General features: G+C 38.2%; 1 long non-coding RNA gene across 1 annotated transcript; it reads right to left on the bottom strand.

Annotated features, from left to right (window-relative positions):
• On the bottom strand, window positions 9,506-12,780 carry LOC104777307. The gene is made up of 5 exons (XR_766253.2): window positions 10,664-12,780; window positions 10,235-10,589; window positions 9,990-10,158; window positions 9,807-9,906; window positions 9,506-9,717 (listed from the first exon to the last, which is right to left on the bottom strand). It is a non-coding gene; the product is annotated as an uncharacterized LOC104777307 (long non-coding RNA).

Here is a 14,063-nt window from a genome sequence, read left to right as displayed (position 1 = left end):
AATAGATTTGTCAACTGATTGAATGATTAGACTAATATATGTGCTAAAATGAACAAGATAGTGAACATCATAACATGTGTCATGTGTGTTCATTGGTTAATCTCAAACTTTCTACCATCCTTACAAATGACAACCGACGTGGGACACTATATAAGGCCTGATTCGATCGAACTAAATGTAGTACTTTACTGACATTTGTTAAACGTTTAACAATTCTTCATAACATCTTAAATTTCATAAATCTTTCATAACAATAAAGTTTGGTAACACAAAACTCTCATAAATCCAAGCAAGGTACGAAAACGGCCTCCAAGTTTGGTTTGAATCTCAAATTTATAGAATATTTTTCAAAATAATGTCACACTTCTTGTAAATGAAACTTCCTTAAAGACAACAAGATGAACTGCCTAAGCATTTTTCCCTCTCATTAGCTGTCATTACTTTACTTTCAAGCTTCCTCTTCTCCTCATGCTTGTTCACTAAAACAGAGGAGGTAGTGTTGGAACTTGGAACCAATCATAATTTGTCCACTCATAGACTTAGAAATTTTTTGAGTACCTTGATCTCATTTGGATCAGCATCACTTCACCATACAGAGGTTTCTTTATCCAACGGCAAGTGATGCAGATCGAAATGATCAAATAACTTCATCACCAGTTATTGCAGCAGCTCCTTATAGGTATGATGATCTTTAATGCCCTGATATGGAAATAGGGAAAATTCTTGTATAAGAGCATTTTAAGAATGGCGTCTAAGTTGTTCACTCTTCTCTGTATAGGAGACAAAAGTTCTAGCGGGTCTATAAGGACTTAGCTCAAGGAAATGGGAAAGAGTTTCTAAAAACGTTCACCATGTCCAATCGATTTAAAAAAAAAGCTTGGTGAACAACATTTGATGTACCATACGTGGCAGTTGTGTAAAAATTTGTAAGGGTGTGGTCGCTTTGCTGGACCGAGTCTCTTGTAGGATCCAATTGCCCAAGAACATGAGGGTGTTTTTGCTCTACAGCTGATGCTTTTCGAGCAAGCATGGTCCGAGGGGTGATACTGAATCTGGTGAAAAAATTCACAAGAACAGCCACCATTTCTTTATCCCAAATGTGTGTTTCAAGACTTAGTCATTATTCAAAAGAGTTCCAAATGGCGTTATGTTGACTAAGTGAAATTGTGTGACGTTTGATAATAATCATGTCTATTTTTTGTGCCATTTGTTTGTTATTTTTGTGTGTATGCTTATGTTTTGCTTACTAATTTCCGCTTATTCTTTGCTTATTTTTTTGTCACTGGTTTCTAAAAACTATCGTTAATTACCGTATTTCCATCTTCTAATTTAGAAACCATTGACAAAAAGATCCAATTAAAAAAATTTCATTGTATCATGTATCACATTCTACAAAATATCCAATATAAAAAAAAAATTATAACACCATTTCAGGACGGAAGAGTTGAAGAGTACCAGAAATGATTGAAGAGCCATAAGGGATCAAGAACTTACCTATACTAGACGTTTGTAAACGATCATTCATTGAAGATAAATTTCATTTGTCAATATTTAACTATGAAAATGGGATCAAGAGAACTTACATACTATACGTTTGGAGGTTGGAAGAGACTCAAACATCTGGTGTATAATGGCTAATCTGATCTTAGAAGCCAACCTAAACTGTTGTATAAGAGTTAATTTAGCTATTTTGGATGTCAGTGTAACTACATGTATCATGAAGATTAATTCTTAAACCATTATTCTCAGCTATGTGATATGACTGAGACGCCGCTTCTTTCTTTCCTTCTTTATTTCTACATTTTATTTAATTTGGACTGGTAAAGAAAGATGAAGCACTTTCAGAAAACACGAAATGGCTTTTGGTAAAGAGGTTTCTTGGCTGCAAAGAATATTACTGGTGGCATTGTACTAGGAACAAGCAAAGAAACTTGAGCATCAAATTAAAGAGTTTCCCTGCCAGTCTCTTCTTACTTGAACCATCCTTTTTCTTAAAAAAACTTTTCGTAGTTAAGCCGAGGAAGAGTTTGAATTTAATCATCCAATGGATGGCTTAAAGTTTCTTGCTGTAACCCATGCGAATACTCCTCTTTTGGCGAGTCTATGATGTTTCTTGGTGTGAAAGAAACAACATGACCGTTCCACTCCAACGTAGTCAAGTTAAACAATCATCAGATGGAAATTTAATACAAAGGCCAATATGGAAATAACATATTCTAAAGCTAAATGCGAATTCTTTCATCCCAAATAAAAAAAACTCACTACTAGAAAATCTGCATTTTGTGACATCGATAATCGTCACAAATGGGTCGCAAAACACCTGTTTACGACGTTTGAGCGACGACCTCTAGTAGTCACAAATTTCTTGTCGCAAAATGACAAGCGTCGCGAAAGTGTCGTAATTTTGCAACGATTTAGTAACTACTAAATTTGGTCGTTTATAAGCGACTTCTTTAAAACTGTAACTTTTAGTCGTAAATTAAAGACCAAAACATGACTGAATTTAGAAACGCGTATATACGACTACGTTAGGACGAAATGTGCATCGGGGAATCATGACGAAAATGTGGTCGCAAATAAGTGACAAAGGTCGTCTCAATTTAGTCGCAAGATAGTGGTATATTTGACGACGTATTTGTGACGCTTTTGTGATTCATGTGTATTTGAGACGAATTAGAGACTCCTAGTTTGGAGAGAAATGAGCGTGTCATTAGTCGTGAAACGGTGAGAAAAGAGTGTTAAAATTTTGCGACTAATGTGTGACAGACATTGGGTGGTCAGAAATTTGTAACGTATTGGCAACGATTTTGTTGGCTTGTGTAATTGTTTTGGTCTGAAATTAGTCACAATTTTGAGACTTATTTGTAACCAGGTAGTCACTACTATTATTGTTATACCAATTTAGAAAGCTGAAATCAAATGCTAAAAATCCCGACAATTCAAATTTGAAACCTAAAACACCATATTGACCAAAAAACACAATCCATAACCAAAACATTAACAACATTCATGTCCCAGAAGAGATAATTCAAGTTCCAACAAAAGAGATAATTCCAAAAGAGAACACAAACATAAACAACAAGTTCAAAAGAGTAGAAGAAGATTAATTCTGAGAGGTAGAGGGAATGACTGAACCGTTTTCATTGACGGTTTGTTCATTGGCAGGTATGGAGGCTGGTGTAGTGCCTTCTTCGGTGGCTGGTGCAGTGCTTGCGGCAGTTGCAGGTGTATTTGCTGGTGGTGGTTGGTGAGCATCCATATAGTCAGCTAATTCTGGATCTTTTTTCTTCATGAATGAGAAAAGGTGCTCCAAGGTTGAGAGTCGAGAAAGGGCTTGTTGGTGTTCTTCATTTTGTTTCACGAGCTTACGACGAGCATCTTCAAGTTTCTGATGCAAGTCAACCATAGATGAGGAAGAAGAGCTTTCACAACTCTCTTTTCTTTTCCCTTTGGCCATGGTTTCAACAAGTCGTCTAAGCCCAAAAGGATTTCCCTTGTCATCTGTTTGAGTACACTGAAAACATGAACAGAAAATGATTAAAATGCTAAAAAAATCTGAAAGTAGCATCAAGCTCTAGGTGTAAAATAAAGACAACCAGTCACATGTCATAGGCAGAGACAATGTTAAGAAGAGTTAGACATAAATTACCTTTACAAAGATCTCATTCTGTTGATCAATAGAGAGATTCCGATGAGTTGAGGTTTCAGATGAGTTCTCAGAATTTGCTGGCCCATCCCCATCCATTTGAGTCATGATTTCCCCCAAGTTTTTCTCGTATGTTTCAGCTACTTGTTTTGCTTTTTGATCGACAAATGTTCCATCAGGCCTTATATGTGTTCTCAAGAACACTTCTCCAAGAGAAACTGGCCGACCCAATTCCTCCTCCTACAAAAATTGCAAAGGTTAAAGAAAGAAATCATACAAAGTAAATGTTAGGTTGGTGATTTGAATCAGCAAAACTAATAGGAAAGTACTTTACCTATTCTTGCTGAACTTGCAAGTAAGACTTCTGGCCCGATAAGTGTTTGTGAACACCAAGACCGCCACGATCAGAGTTACGAGAGAGCGATGCATTTTCACTCTTCTCCACTGCATCAGGGGTGACCCAATGCCTCCACATGTGTTTCCAAAGCTTTTTGGTAATCCAAATAGGTTTGACGCCTCCCGTTTTAGCTTGACTGACAATTCCTTTCATGCGTTTCTTGGCGATCTTTAAGAATCCTTGCTTGACAAGATCAGTAATAGCTCCATCCCAAGTATACTTTTTCTACAAACAAAAAAATGAAAATTGTTAATACACTAGTAATCTGATTGGACAGCAAACAATGGTAAGAGATACAATACTTACCGCAAATGTCCTGAAATATCTCTCTTGAATATGGAGAGGAGTAACACTCCAGCTATAGTAAGGACCATCAAACTTCCTTCTGAATATTGTGGAAATCACTCTAGACAATTTACCCTTGTCCCTGGTAAACCTGTAAGAAAGGAAATATAAAGTAGATAAACAAAATTACAAAAACAGTTTTGTTCCCAAACAAAAACTAAGTACAAATTTATCTTTAACCTGCTACTTGGACGATCATGAAACACAACACATTATACAAGCTGAAGCTATAATCAGAGAAATCTAAATCAAATGAAATGTAAATCTAAATCAAAAACCGATAAACTTACAAANAGCTAGAATCAGAATTACAAATCGACATTAGAGAGAATCAAAAGCTAACTCTAACCAGTCAAAGAATCAAAAGATAACTCTATCCAAATGCAAACTTAAACACAAATATCATAAACTCAAACACAAATTCAAAAGCTCAAACAGAAATTACTCAAACAAGAAGCCAAGATTCCTTACCATATGGTTTCAACGCCTTCAATATGGTCCTTACTCAAGACTGGTAGATGATTTCACCCAGGAAGCTACAATAAACCGTCAATCAAAGCATCATAGTCTAGCGGCACCGGTGGTTCTCGAGCTTCTAGTGGACATTCCCATTCGCTATCACTAGAATCTTCATCACTCTAAGGCTGTTCCTCTTCCATATACTCATCCTCATTGAACAGTGGCTGACGAGGTGGAGGTGCTTGGTCGTGTTGCGAAAGATTTGCTTCCATGGTCGTTGTCTCGGGGGAAGTCGTGGAGGATTAGTATCTGGCAATTCTCTCTGGGTCTGTTGTGGAGGAGAAAGAGATGGCAGGTTTGTCGTAAAATCTTGTGGAGCAGAAGTAGACGCTTGAAGATGCACCGGCGGAAAAACGGTCTGACGTCGTGGATGAGATGACGGAGACGGACAACCGGAAGGTATGGCGTTTGAAGAGGGGGTAGACGACTGAGAAGATGACTTTCCACCTACGGATACTTTTCCACCGCCTCTTGTGAGAGGACGTTTCGAACCGCCGCGTGTGGGAGCACTTGAAACGCCGACTTGAACAGTCGACCTGCCTGAAGTTTGGGGCGACTTGCCTGAAATCTGGGCCGATTTGCCTGAAATTCTTGGCGCCTTGTTAGTTCGGGGAGCAATAGACTTCCCTCCTCGTCCTTTGGTCGATTGACCAGCCATTAGGAGCAATCAAAGAGAATACAGAGTGATTGGGTTTAGAGTATGAAAGAAATCGATCGAAATAGAGAGATTTGGTTAGGGATTGAAGAGAGAGTTTCGGGTTGAGAGCAAGAGAGAAAAACCCTAGATCTAAAAAGTTATGTCGATATTTACTAAGTGTCGAATAGGTTTTGTTTTAATTTTAGAAAGCTTACGTAGTCACAAAAGGGTCACAAAAATGTTAATTATAATCAAATATTAGGAGGGAGGTTTTGCTGCTAAAAGAAAACCTGAAATTTTAATCTCAAAATCATCCGTCGCAATTATGTCGCAATAGAGTCGCAAAGAAGTTTGAAATGGTCGCTAATAAGTCACAAAGTGTTGCAAAGAGAGACGAATTTGTGACCAACATCTAAGAGTCACAAAATGTTTGTAACGAATTTCTTAACTTATGATCGAAATAACACCTATCTATTGTGATGTAAGGATGATATTACAATAATTAAAAGTCTAGCAAGTTAAATTAGTAAAAACACATGCAAAACACATGCAATGCTTGTAAGTTATGAAATTGCAAACTCATTACTTAACATTACATATCATGTTACATGTTATGGTTTGATTAATTATAAAAAAGATACAAAACCATAAGTTGACTATAGCATTGCTTATTTTTCCAAATCTAATGTTGTTGGAGTCATTCTAAGACTTATAATATTGACAATTGTCAAAATATGAATAGAAAAATGTCCAAGTAAAATACGAGCGTCGCAAAGGCGTTACAAAGTCGTCCCAAACTCAGGTGTTAGTCGCAAAGTCGTCCCGAACTCAGGCGGTAGTGGCAAAGTCGTCGTCTTTTTGTAGCTGATTTACGACCACTTTGTAACTGTCTCAAGAAACAGACGCAAAAACGCTACCTTATTGTGACCAATCTAAAGAGTCACAAAACTTTCTAATGAATTTTAAAGCTTTTGATCGATCTACAGTCCATCTAATATGTAAGAAACAATGAAATTACAACAATAGAGCAAGATTAATCCTTTACACGACAATAATCATGAAATGCATTTAAGTTATGATCATTACAAAGCATTACTAAACATTACCTAATATATTAAGCAATTTTTAAGATTTTTAAGAAATTCTTACAAAAGTTTAGAATTCTATAATATTTGTATGCCACTGATTATATTTTCCATGTCTAAGGTTGTTGTAATCATTAGAAGGCATCTAATATAGACAATGGTATAAATTTGAATAGAGAAATGTTCAAGAAAAATATGAGCGTCGCAAAGCCGTTACAAAGTCGTCCCGAACTCAGGTGTTAGTCGCAAATAAGTCACAAATAGGTGACACGTTAACGACCAATTTGCGACGCCTGTTGTGTTGTCACATTTAAAACATATATACGAAAAGGTTCTTACCCTGGTTCGAAACTTGGTCTGTTATGTTTCACCATTTGAACCTGATATTACAATCTAACAAATATCATACATTAGTTTTGGTTCACAAACACATATTAAATGTTAAGGAAATTCTTAATTCTCATCATCCTCATTGACATTATCATCATCATCATCATCATCCTCCTCATCATCATCATCTTCTTCTTCAGATGTTGAAGCATTACATTGGAATTCGTCTTCTGCTTCTGCGTCTTCGATTTCAAAATCGATGAATTCATCGGGAAGATGGTCGACAACCAAACTGTCAACAACGATTTCTTCAATCAAACCCGGAAATCCATCATCAGTTGTTTACTGCAATATAACTAACTCATTCGCGTTGATGTATTTTCCTTGAACAACATTCCTAGGATTGACTTTGAGAACTGAGAGCCACACTTTTCGGGGTCGTTTAATGCACGGGTATGGAAGATAACAAACTTGATCAGATTGAGACCCTGCAAAGTAAAATTAATTCAGAAGTGTTTGCTGAATTAATTTGGTTAACAGAACTTTACCTAAAATAAATGGTTCATAGTTGTGATATTTCCAGGTTACACAAAAATATTTTTTCATGTAAAATCTGTTCGCCCCATATTTTTTCTCTCTCGGACACTATTTTCGAGGCGCCGCGTTCAACATTTCCCTCCAACGTCGGTAGAGCTCCGGCTCGCCGGCGTCGGGTCCTCTCACCCACTTCGATGCTCTGTTGTTTCATGGTTTCCTTTGTTTCCTTTGTTAGCTCTGTCTTCCCCTTTTTTTCTCCTTTTGAGTCGTTACCAGTCCTCGATCTTTAACCCAGATCCAGATGAAGAAGGCTTGCCCTCGCTCTCATACCGAAGGATGTGGAGTCCGGCGAACCCCATTCTCTTTTACCCTCACCCAACCCTACCGTCGACGTCTTCAAAGTCCCTGCACCCCCAATTCTCTCTAACCGGATTGTGCTCCGCTTCTGAAGAACCCTGCTCCGCAACATCATCTGAACCTCCCCAGGGGACGTCGGAATCGTTGACTGGCGGGGAATCTTTCAGCTATGCGACTTGCCTCCGCTATTGGACTCTCGCTATAGAGACATGTCACCCTGAGAGCTTCGCAGACTCATGGCCACACCCACCAGAGAAGCAGAACTTCTTCTCCTCTCTGGTTAGCCGTTGTACGAACCAACTCCCCTGGCCATCCACATTATCCACTGGATTTCCGCGGATGAGTTTTGGACCCAAACTCGGCTTGTTGGCTTCCCAAATGGTCTTGCAAAACCTCCAAATATCCAGTTTCTCTCATTCTAACCCTTTGTTCTCCTATAGATTGTTACTAGTTTGCTTGGAAATCCTCGGTGTTCGAAGACTGCATCAGAGAATCCGTGTAGCTAGTCTGTCTTGGATGTACAAGGGGTATATTAGAACTATGGCTACTGCTCAACTTATGACATTGTCTATTGGCCCCCAAATCTGGAGTTATCATTTCTCTCCTATTTCCCAGCAATCATACCCTCCTCTGAAGCTCAAGCCGTTTATTTATGTTCTTGTGTTGTGTCGATTGCAAACTTTGTGTGGAACCCTTGATCACCATTTCCATTGCAGAGAAGACCCACCTGTTCTAGCACGATATTACATCACTTCTTTGCACATGCGTTTAGCTTCATTGATGAACTCTCTAACATCCAATGTCTTGCAACCAACCTCTCCTCCGAAGCCCAGGTCTGCTCTTTATTCACCAGTGTTTTACCGACTACTAACTTTGTGTAGAATTCTTGATCACCATCTCCATGGCAGAGAGGACCTACCTGTTATGTTACGGTTTTACACTTATTTCTTGCAAATCCTGAAGATAACTTCTATCCTGAACTCTAATGCTTCAAAGGTCGTGAAGTTTCATGGCATGCTAGTTCTGAATTCAAGTTATCGAGGCTGTGGTTATGGTCGAATTCTCTCTACCAATAACCACCCCTCGATGATTCTAGCGACTTACTTCAGGCTCTACCTTGTTAAGCAACCAACCACCAGCACCTCCATCACCATACGGGCTATCGGCCCCCAAATCACTGCCATGGTTATGATCCTGCTAGTGTATATCACTTCAGTGTGTTCCTTGGCACTGACTCTTCTACCTATGGCACAGTGTCTTTTGACCGTGACCTTCCCGTCATCTCTCGAGACCCTCGAAGATGTATGATCCTGCAACCATGATCCCACATATCTCCAAGTGCTCTTTAGCACTAGTTTCATAGCCCTCATGGAGTCTCACTTGATCTCTACCTTACTTTTGTTTATCTTTATGGCTTTGGGGAAAGCCNCAGCTTGAGACCCTGCAAAGTAAAATTAATTCATAAGTGTTTGCTGCATATAAACACCAACGTTTGGTTAACAGAACTTTACCTAAAATAAATGGTTCATGGTTATGATATTTTCCTGATTCGAGCACGTCAACAATGCCTCCATCTCTTATTCGAGTGCCTTTACCAATAGTAGGATCACACCATTTATAGTAGAAGAGGGTGATCTTTAATCCTAAAAAACCTGGATATTGAAGTTCAATGATATTTTCCAAGATTCCATAAAAAACATCCTCTTCTGAATCTTCTGAATAGTTTCGTACGACCGTGATCTTGGGTGTGAAACAGGTAACCTCTTGTAAAATAAATGGGCCACGAGATGACACAATTTTCAGGACCTTCGACTATATCATAAACCCATGGAGGAAAAGACTCCTGATCTCTCATTGTATTAACCTATATTACATAATCCACCATATTAACATCATATTTAAGACAAATAAAAGTAAATATTAAGTAGGGCAATATAGATAGTAATGACTTACATATTGTCGAATCTAGGAAGCAAAATCTTCATCTCTTTTTGATGTGACTTCTTCATCAGACAATTCTGGATATTTATATCGAATTTGCGCTTCTAACAATCTAAGTAATACAAATAAGAGAGAAACAAATTTCAAAACAATATCGTTTCACAAACTATTTATAAACATTGACTTAATAATTACCTCTCATGCGGCCGGAAGTAATCACAATTCCGTAGAACATATGCATGTGTAATCTTTTTCACTTAACCAAATTTCAGTACTTACACCACTAGGACGTCCAGCTTGTGTGAATATATCCGGTACCGGTATAGGATATATAGGCACTTCACCTGCATCATATCATTTTGCCCTGAAAGAAGAACAATTTTAGCATTTACAATATAAATAATAAGATAATGTAATAAATGTACATAAATTGATTTTACCTTCGAATCCTAGCTGTAGAAATGTTTGAAGCAAAGTAGTGTTCTGAGAAGAAAGATATCTCCTCATTTAGGTATGATTGAACTATTGAACCTGCTGGATATCTTTTGTTCTTCGCCTTGCCTTTCAAACGCTTAAACATTCTTTCAAAAGGATACATCCACCTATATTGGATTGGACCACCAAGCTCTGCTTCGTAAGGTAGATGTATAGGTAGATGCTCCATGACATCAAAAAAAGAAGGTGGGAAGATTTTTTCCAAATTACACAAAATCATGACTATGTTAGTCTTGAGCATTTGGACGCGGGATATATCTAATGATCTGCTACTTAAGTCCCGGAAAAATGCTCCAATCCCTGTAATATAATGTATCATCAAAATTACAATCTTCAATAGACATATGACAAATTTATTAAGTTTATATAAATACCTGATAATGCAAGATGAACGTTACGTGGTAGCAGTTCTGCAAATACAAACGGGAGAGGCCGTTCCATAAATACATGGCAATCGTGACTTTTCATACCCGAGAATTTTCCACCTTTGATGTCTGCACAATTAGCTAAATCTGCTACATATCCGTCAGGGAATCTAACATCATTTTTCACCCATTCTAGTAAACATTGTTTCGCTTTGGCCGTCAATCTCCAAATAGGAAATAGAGCTTTTCCCTGATCATCCACATGCAATTTGGGCCGATCACAAAATCGTGCAATATCTACTCTTGACCTCACATTGTCTTTTGATCTGTCTTTAACATTCATAACAGTATACATGATGTTATTATGGACATTCTTCTCGATATGCATCATGTCAAGATTGTGTCGTAGCGTCAAATCCGGCCAATATGATAACTCCTAAAGTATACTTTTCTTATGCCAATTTTGCCATGTACCATATCCGTCGACCTTGACTTCATGACCATTTCCACCAACTTCAGAAGTTTTAGGAGGTCGCACATGCCGTATACGCTCATACAGAACTTGCTCACCAGTCAAAGATTTAGGTGGATTGTTGTTTAAAGCATGCTTACCTTTCAAGAAATCTTTTTTATTTTTCCGTAGTGGATGCCCTACAGGAAGAAATCTTCTATGACAGTCAAAACAACATGTCTTTCTACCAGCCGGAAACTGAAACGCCTTTGTATCATCCATGCAAATCGGACACGATATTCTTCCATGTGTAGTCCATCCCGACAACATACCATATGCAGGAAAATCACTGATTATCCATAAAGAGCAGCTCTAAGGTTGAAATTCTGATCTAATGAAATGTCATACGCTTCCACTCCATTACTACACAATTCCTTTAACTCCTCGATTAATGGTTGGAGAAAAACATCAATACCTGCTCCGGATGATTTGGTCCAGAATTTAGTAGCGTAAGAAACAAATACTCACTTCTCATGCACATGTCTGGAGGCAAGTTGTATGGTGTGATGATCACGGACCACAACGACTGATTTTTTGACATCCCAAAAGGATTAAATCCGTCTGTACATAAACCAAGATAAACGTTTCTCTTTTCTTCTGCAAATGAAGGATGCAGCTTTTGGAAATTCTTCCACTCTGTTGCATCAGATGGATGGCACATTACTCCATCTTGTGACTCATGCTCAGCATACCATCTCATCGCTGCTGCAGTTTTCTGTGATTGATACATCCTCTTCAATCTGTCACCAATAGGTAAATACTACATACGACTGAGTGGTATTCTAATTCGTCCATCACTAGTCTTGTATCTTGGTTTTGCGCAGAACTTACAATGCTCCAAATTCTCGTTTGCTTTCCAATACATCATACAATTGTCTATACATACATCATATGTATAGTACGACAATCCTAACTTCCGCGTCAAAGATTATGTCTCGTAATATGAACCAGTAGCTTGATTACCCTTTGGTAAATACTCCCTGAACAACTCAGCCCATCCATCCACGCAACTTTCGGACATGTTATGGTCTACTTTCAAATTCATGAATCGAGCAGCCAATGATAATTTCGATTGACCTTCACGACAACCTTCATAAATAAGAGTATTCGCAGCATCTAACATGTCATAAAACTTTTTGCCTCATGAGTCGGTTCTTCCTGAACATAATATCCACTTCCATCAGTTGCATTAATTGCCGTTGAACCCTGAAATGCATCATTCACCATCCCAACATATACATTCCCTATATTATGCTCTACTGATTGACTACCGCTAGCATAATCTGTAGTATCATAATGACTACTTGTTCCTGCCCCAGTAACATCATAATCTTCACCATGTTCAGACCAAACATAATAATGTGGCATAAATCCTCTACCATGCAGATACGTCGAAACAATATCTGCTTTCAAAGACTTCTCGTTCTGACAAATTATGCAAGGGCACGAGATTTTATCTTTACCTCTTTTGGCCATTGGTAGTTGAGAACAAGCAAATTCGATAAACTCATCAACACCCGCCGAATATTCTCTCGAGATATTGTTTATCCTTGGATCAATCCGGTTGTACATCCACTCTCTTGATCTAGAATTCCACATTTTTTTTTTCGTTCTCTCTATTTTTTTTCCTTACGCAAAGCAAAGTTGCAAAGAGAGGGGGGGGGGGGGGCTTGGTATATATAGGCAAATATTTGTGACGCTTTTGTGACTAAATTGATGGGGTCGCACCACGAAATAGTTGAGTTAGGCTAACACAAGGTTGTAAAAATCGGTCATGGGGTTGTAGAAATTGGCCACGGCGGCTGAATAGGCGCTAGAAAGTGGTTAGCGGCGACGATTTTGGTCTACGCGGTGATGCTCATAAGTCCGAAAAAAGAACTCTCTAAAACTTCATTTTTTGGTTACAAATCGATATAGTAACCGTAGATTTGTTCCATTTTGATGAAAACGCCCAACAAAACAGAAAAAACACCAAAATATCATATTGAAACTCGCAGCAAGCACATGCGGCGCTTAGGGTTTGTAGAGAAGAAGATGAATCGTGTGTAAATTACGTTTTTGCCCATCTGTCAGTTTTTTTGCGTCTCAAAGTGGACGCAAACTATGACAGGTGAATATTTGTGACGATTTTGCGACTACATTTTGGGCGTCTCTAACATGAGGTGAGTTAGATACTAATATTTTCAACTTTTTCTAACTTTATTTTGCGATTGATTTGTGACGGAATAACAAAACTTTAACAGAGTTACAACTAAGTCTTATTTTGTGACGATTTAGCGACGGCATTTTGCAACTCCGTTCTTCCCATCCCAAATTCGTCGCAAACCACGACCTTTTTTAGACCAGTCTTAAAAGCGTAGCAAAAGGGTCCACAATTTGCGACTATTCGCCGACTATCCAGTATCGTCGTTAATTTGCGACTAATTTGTCTTGTTATTGGTGCTGGTCGTTAATTGATCACAAATACGTTACAAAGTAATCGCTAATATTTGTGACTACAATTTTGGTCACAACCAATGGTCACATATCGCAGGTTTTTTTGTAGTGACTTGAGTATCATAAATCACAGTTTTGTCTTCTTGATCATAAGAACAATCACCTTGATGGGACTCTAGCTCCACCGTGTGTAAACTTAAGCGGACACAAGGCTTTAATTTCTTCTCCTCTACAAATGGTCCATGTGTTGAACCCCTAAGGTTGATATATGGTCAATAATGTCTCTCCCTCACGACTTAACTACTTACTTGCTTACGATTCGTTTCTCTCTATTTTTAAGTTCTTTCTTACCAAAAAAGAACTAAAATCTACAAAATTACTGAACCCGCTAAAACAAATTTAATTATGATTTGACCCCATAACTTTTCTAAACTCTCAAAACACACCCTTTTTAACCGATTT

This window comes from Camelina sativa, chromosome 3 (genome assembly GCF_000633955.1).
Source record: "Camelina sativa cultivar DH55 chromosome 3, Cs, whole genome shotgun sequence".
NCBI classification, from domain to species: domain Eukaryota; kingdom Viridiplantae; phylum Streptophyta; class Magnoliopsida; order Brassicales; family Brassicaceae; genus Camelina; species Camelina sativa.
The sequence above is the reverse complement of the archived record's forward strand: the minus strand, read 5'-3'. Positions and strand labels throughout refer to the sequence as shown.